This window comes from Schistocerca americana, chromosome 6 (genome assembly GCF_021461395.2).
Source record: "Schistocerca americana isolate TAMUIC-IGC-003095 chromosome 6, iqSchAmer2.1, whole genome shotgun sequence".
In the NCBI taxonomy this organism is placed as follows: domain Eukaryota; kingdom Metazoa; phylum Arthropoda; class Insecta; order Orthoptera; family Acrididae; genus Schistocerca; species Schistocerca americana.
The window spans coordinates 310,860,494-310,867,134 of NC_060124.1; the positions used below are offsets into that span (position 1 = coordinate 310,860,494).

Below are 6,641 nucleotides of genomic sequence, written 5' to 3' on the forward strand. Positions count from 1 at the left end.
AAACGAGCCATATTCCCTGTATTTATCTTCCCAGAGCCTGAAGCTCAACCCACATATCAAATGCAAACTGTTAGGCCTCCTATGAAATAATTGCACAGAAGCCATGTTACTGTGTGAGCTCGTTTTATTAGGACCTCATTACTGCGCATCTTTCCTTTTTAATTTTCATTTCTATTATTTAGTACAGTAGCTGCACAATACTTGATACTCGCAATGTATTCCATCATTATCACCGCACACTTCTCCACTGTGGAAACGTAAACATTCTTTCCCCCCTGTCAAGAGCTTACTGCTGGAAAGAGATAAACTTTCAGGCACATATTTCAAAATATCGTGTACACAAAATCTGTGTGACCTATACCAATTCCGCAGTAAAACTGCTGATAAGTTTCCTCGTCTAATGGGCACCGTTTAACCACGAGAACATTTAAAAACAGTTCAGGGACCATTACAGAAAACTGTAATTTCTAGTCGTCCATCAGTGGTTCCGTACTACTTCTTACACAGGGACGGAATGTGTTGCCTGCCAGATTTGAGCTGCTGCTGCACCACCGACGCACGCCACTGTATAGTTCCGCAGACAATATTTAACCAGTTTGTAGGTCTTCTCTTGCGGTCGATCGTCGAGGGCTTAAACTTTTCCTTATTAATGTCAGTTGTACTATATGAGATATGAAAACCACCTGATCACAGTCTTCTTTATTTCGTTGCTATAGTAACTCACAGATAATAGCTTCTTGCGAAATCGGCTCCGTAAATTATCTATGATCCGTTCACATCAGTTCTGAAATAGTTTGTAATTAACCTATTAATATTGCTTTTAGCGAAATTTATACCATACAGCGATACTAGTACTGTCGCCGGTATTATTTTCGCTTCCGTCCCGAAGAATATCTGTGATTATTATGAACTGTCACTTGAAAATTTATTTCACGGTTAACTTTATACCTCTTCTTTTCAGAAGGCATATAAAGTACGTTTAACCTTGAAAAGATCACTAGAAATCACTTTCATTCAAACTGTCGTGAAATAAATTCCACAAAATCTCAATAGCACAATTTCAATAGCACAATCTCAATAATCCAGAGATCTTGCTATCTCGAATGAAGCTGAGCAGTACTGGTTAAATGATACGTCAACGCCAAGCAAACTTCATTTGACTTGTACAGAACATTCGTTCAGATCACTCACTCATAACATTTCTCTTCACGCAAATCTCCAAAATCTTGCAAATTATTTGCGCCCACTTTAATCAACTTTATTACAGCAGTGTTTAACGAAATAGCTTTTATTTTCGTTAAAGATAGTATAATAATTATTGCTTTTAGTTAATTAATTTGCCTCTCTTTAACTGTCTTCTGTAAGTACGAACTTTGTTGAAGAATCTCTCTCTTATTTACGTGTGGTAATAAAAAAATTTCACTTTCAAAAGAGTTACGTACATTTAAGAATTACGTGAACTCATATTAACTGATTAAGAATATTTAGTTGAGAATTAAATCCTTTACATAATTCGGCCTTGGCACACATTTTCTAAATGCAGTGGATTTTTTGTTAAATATTTACTGAATTCTATCCCGGCGTTAACTATGGAACACAAGATTATCTCTATTAGCAGAAAATGGTTAATTATTGCCAAGCCGACATTTAATTATCACTGATCAAACCTACTTCGCTATACATTTAAGTTATTTGAAAGAACCAAAATTGTTAAATTTCAATGTTAACTAACATTAACTATCCGCCTAAGAATGCACAAACGTATAATTAGTTTAAAATTCATCAGTCTCAGGATCACTGTAAAAGAAGAACAATTTCTTAATTCACTGTTAATTTTTATCTATCTGTTCCCGATTTACGGGTTTGGTTGATTTTTCCTTTAGCGGAACAATTTTTTAAATGTGCCGCCGCTGCAAATCGATCGGTCGCGGCACAGCCCAGCAACACCGCTAAAAATGCTGAAAATTCTTTAAAGAAATTTTATAGATGACATGGGCAAGCTAATTTACATTAATAATACACATTTTTGATAAATTCTGATATATTTAGATCAAACAATAATTGAACTCACATTAATTTGTAACGCCTCCTCTAATGGCGGCTAAATCTAGACAGAGACAAAAGAAGTCTACCCACTGATAAATCGCTTCGACACAGCTTCCTCAGCTCTATACAGAGAAGACCAAAGAATACGCTGTACATGGTTCTTTTATACTACTGCTGACTATTAACATTTCTTTGTAATTTGACAATATTTTTCTCCTCTGGCTAAATTTCACATCTCTGTTATCGCAGATACTGACACATTTCACAATCACATAATAAATATAGAAAAATTACTATCCTAAATACAGAGAGAATATTACTACAAAAAATATTACGATAATAACAAATGTCTTTTACACAAAATTCAATAATATTTTTTGTTCAATAATTACGGTATATACAACTTGCTCAGAGCGGCGTATATGGTACAAATAAACTCTTGTTCATTAATAGCGTGAGTTTGCCAGGGAGCGTTACATTGCCCCCTGGCACCATTTGGCAAAGAGTTTCTATACTTTGACACAATGGTGCCAGTAACGTTCTTTACAATTCTGTATTTTTTATGGAATGGCTCTTTTAATTAGTCCCAGGGTTATATATGTTCATGGCTCCCCCATTTGGGCGAAGGCAGACAGGAAACCTGGGCAAAACTGTGCCGGAGCCCAGCCATCCCAGTTGGTTCATGACTAATATTGTCCATGTTACGACACAGAAACAGAGACAGACAGCGGCGTACCATGTGGCCTGCCAGATAACTTCGATTTCGGGAAAATACGATGCGATAATCTCTATTCTTGCTTTGCGAAATGGTAGTGCTAAATGACAATATTTTTTATTTATGCTTTGCACGTGGGTCTGGTGGTAAAGTATGTTTATTTCTAACACCCGATATTGCAATTTAGACCATGTGGCTGTTATCAAGCGGAAATTATTATATTATATTATACTACTAAAACAGTGCAACTTATTAATAGCGTGCTTGCTGGAAGGTCATCCCGGGTCATACTGGGTAATAGGATAAGCTCTTCGAAGACGCTAAAATAATGGAGTACCTGAGGTGTCTGGTCTCGCCCCATTCCTGTTTAATGTACGCCTTAAACTATATCTCGTAAGTCTGGACACGCCGATGACTTGATACTGGCAGTGGGACATAAAATTTTGAAGGATCGGAAGTCACCTTAACATCTGATCTTAGCGATAATGTGAACATACTTTCGGAGATGGCCACTGAAACCAAGCCCCGCCAAGATCGAGACGGCTTGCTTTCATTTGTGCAACAGAGCGTAGACAGCTCCAGGTCTATTTTGGTGACAGACTACTTCACAACAGTCAGCACCCAAAATAAATACGGGTTACGTTGGGCCGGACGCAGTCCTACAAGAAGCATCTGGGTAACGCCGCTGCGAAGATACGAACTAGGGACAATATCCTACGTAAGATGTGAGGAACAACCTGGGGCTCCGCTGCTGGAACTCCGTGCACTTCAGCACTGCTAGACTGCTCCAGTGCGGGATATGCTGCTCCTGTATGACTCAAGAGTGCACTCATCAAACTCTCAACGTACTTCTGAAGACCACAATGAAAATTATCAGTGGTAAACAAAGAACAACCCACGACTAATGACTGCCCATATTGAGCCACATTCCGCCCCTGGACTACGTCGATAAGTAGCTCTACTCTGTGAGTTTAGACGCATACAAGGCAATCCGCAGCTCCCTATCCATCAAGATGCGGCTGTTTAAAAAAAAAAAAAAAAAAAAAAAAAGAAAAACCGGCCTCGATCAAGAAAACCTTTGATGAAAACGGCCATGGAATTGGACACGTCTCAGTTCGAGGTAACAGACTAATGGAAACGAGACTGGACACAAGCTTGCCCTCCTCTTTACCAGAACTTGCCCTGCATAAGGGAGAAACCACCTGCCTTTGACCAGTCGTGCAGAACACGGACAATGTTAAACAGGATACGTACCAATCACGGCAGAAGCGTGGACTTCCTTCATTGATGGAGAAAGGCTCCACATTCAAATTGTGACTGTGGAGCATCCAGGCAAACCGTTCCCCACATAGTTAGAGACTGTCCCAACAGGGCCTTTCGTGGTAGTTTCCACGATTTCCTGATGGCAAGAAATAACTGGTTATATCAAAAATTTAGATTTTTGTTTGTAATTTACTCGTGTTATTGTCTGCTCTGTACTTGATATTCTGCTTAAGAAACCATAGTATATACACCCACCCACGCACACGCACACACACACACACACACACACACACACACACACACACACATATATATATATATATATATATATATATATATATATATATATATATTAGGTGGGGTAAATGAATCCATATTTGTTTTTGTTTCATATGAAGCAGAAGCTGGTTTGTCGCATGGTGTTCTGTGGGCTATATGTCAGTTTGTTACAGGTTACGAATTTGTGTGTGAACTGCTCCGTTTAACTGCGTTGTAAGTGTATTGCTCGTGTCGTATGTTAGTTTTGTTCTTTCGTACTCTCGCATTTAATGCAGTCACCGAAATTTTCGTTGATTTTCATTAAATGTTTTATTTGCAGTACCCGTATCTTTTAATAATGTGTGAAAACATTTGCATAACTATAGTTGCACTTTCAGTATTTGCGTGGAAGAATGTACTAGTTACCAAGACTACAAAGCATACTCATGTACATCGATACTCTGCAAGCCACTGTGAAATGCGTGGCAGTCAGTGGCAAGTAGCGACACCATTGAAAGCAGAATGACGTACTGACTCTGTGACAAGGTGTAATAAAGTTCAGCACCAGTACTCTCAAAACCTTCTAACATGGAGGTGTCCATTTATTGCGCCAATGTATGGAAAACGAATGCAAACAAAAATAACGTAGAGTAAGAGTAATATAATTGACATTAATTTAAGTCGATCAGTTCACACACAGATTCTTAAGCAGTGACAGATACACCGTAAGTCCACAGAACCCCATGCAACAAAAGAAACTTCTGTTTTACACAAAGCAAAAACGAAAAATGAATCATTTACGCCATCCAATATAACTGATGCGAGAAGAGTGCAATCAGAATACGAGCAACATATTTACAATGTAATTCAAGGAGTGCAATACACACGAGGAGTCATAATCAGAAACACAATGTGATGAAAACAACTTCTGTTAACTATGAAACGCAAACAGTCGGGAAGGCAAATTTAGCCAATAAGAGAGCAAGATAGTGGACTGATAAACTTACAGTGTCCCAAACGGCCTGGAAAAAACGCTAGGGCGTGATGCTGGAAGTTCCTATATGAGTTTGACCCCGTGCTGAACAAGAACTGAATACACATTTTAATTCATTACAATTCAGAATTACAAATTCATTTGTCTTCATTATTAATGCAGGGTCAGGCAAGTCGCTTCAGGGGATTTTCTTTGGAAACGGCCTTTGCTTTTACACTAATGTAGACCACCGAGGACGGCTGCGTAACATTACGAAGACTGGTCCTTTCATTAGTGCATTAGTGCTTGTACCATGAATCAGAAGAAAGAAAAAATATTTTTACAGTATAATATTACAATACGAAATATGCAAAGTTTCTCAATTTTCAAAAGTTATAAAATTTAGAACTGTTTCAGTCCATGTGCCAAGTGGCAGGGACTGATCGATGGTACAGTCTACCAGTCACTGTATCATCACTACCTTTCCCTTCCTATCATAACATGCACACAAGTAGTACCTGAAATATCTGTTCGCATCGTAAGTATCGTAGTTTTATTATATACCCACCTCAGTGCAGAGAAAGTTTGCGTAAAACAATAACAAAGTAAAAAACTGAGATATTTACTTATGAAACAGGAGTGAGATGCTTGTCGGGTGTTTCCCATTAGCATGGCGCAGTTCGTTCTTGAGGAAATTGACGTGCGCTGTTTACGTATTAGGGGACGCAGTAGTAGAGTGTGGGTTCCTGGCAAGAGGCGCCTGACATTTGTCCAGCTACGCGCCAGCACCTTACGTAAGCAAGTTGCTGAGGAATTTCTAACTGGAACTGAGTATTCCTCGGCATTCAGGGGATGTAGCTCAGTGGTAGAGCGTTCGCTTTGCATGTGAAAGGCCCCGGGTTCGATCCCCGGCATCTCCAACTAAATTTTATAACCAGTCTGAAAATTTGTGATTACAAAAAACGAGTTGCGCTCGGGACGTCATGCAGCTCTCATTCACACCGGCATTGCGTTTGCAAGCCGCAAACAGTATGTGTTTACTCCGTGCTCATGTAACAGTTAAAGTCTAATTTGCTATTTTTCTGTGTTAGCGGTTTCGGCTGCTTATTACTCATGACGATATCAAGAATGTTCCCCAGAAAATATGCACTCAGTTTCGAATTCGACAAGGCAACAAGAAAAGTTCAAGCAAGTTCATTAGAAGTGCTCTATAGGATCGTGGAAGTAATCAAAATCACATCAGATCAAATTCGCACTGCTTACTACGACACGTAACTCTGCTAATTTTTCGTGAAGCTTTTAAACACAGTGTTGCTTGAAAGGAGTGAAAGCTGAACTGCTCTATCGTGACTCCTCGGCAAGTACTATCATAATTTCAAAGGCCAA

The 6,641-nt window shown here is 39.0% G+C and overlaps 1 non-coding gene across 1 annotated transcript; it reads left to right on the forward strand.

Annotated features, from left to right (window-relative positions):
• The first annotated feature begins 6,103 nt into the window (after positions 1–6,103).
• On the forward strand, positions 6,104–6,175 carry Trnaa-ugc. Its single transcript has one exon. It is a non-coding gene; the product is annotated as a tRNA-Ala (tRNA).
• Positions 6,176–6,641: the final 466 nt, after the last annotated feature.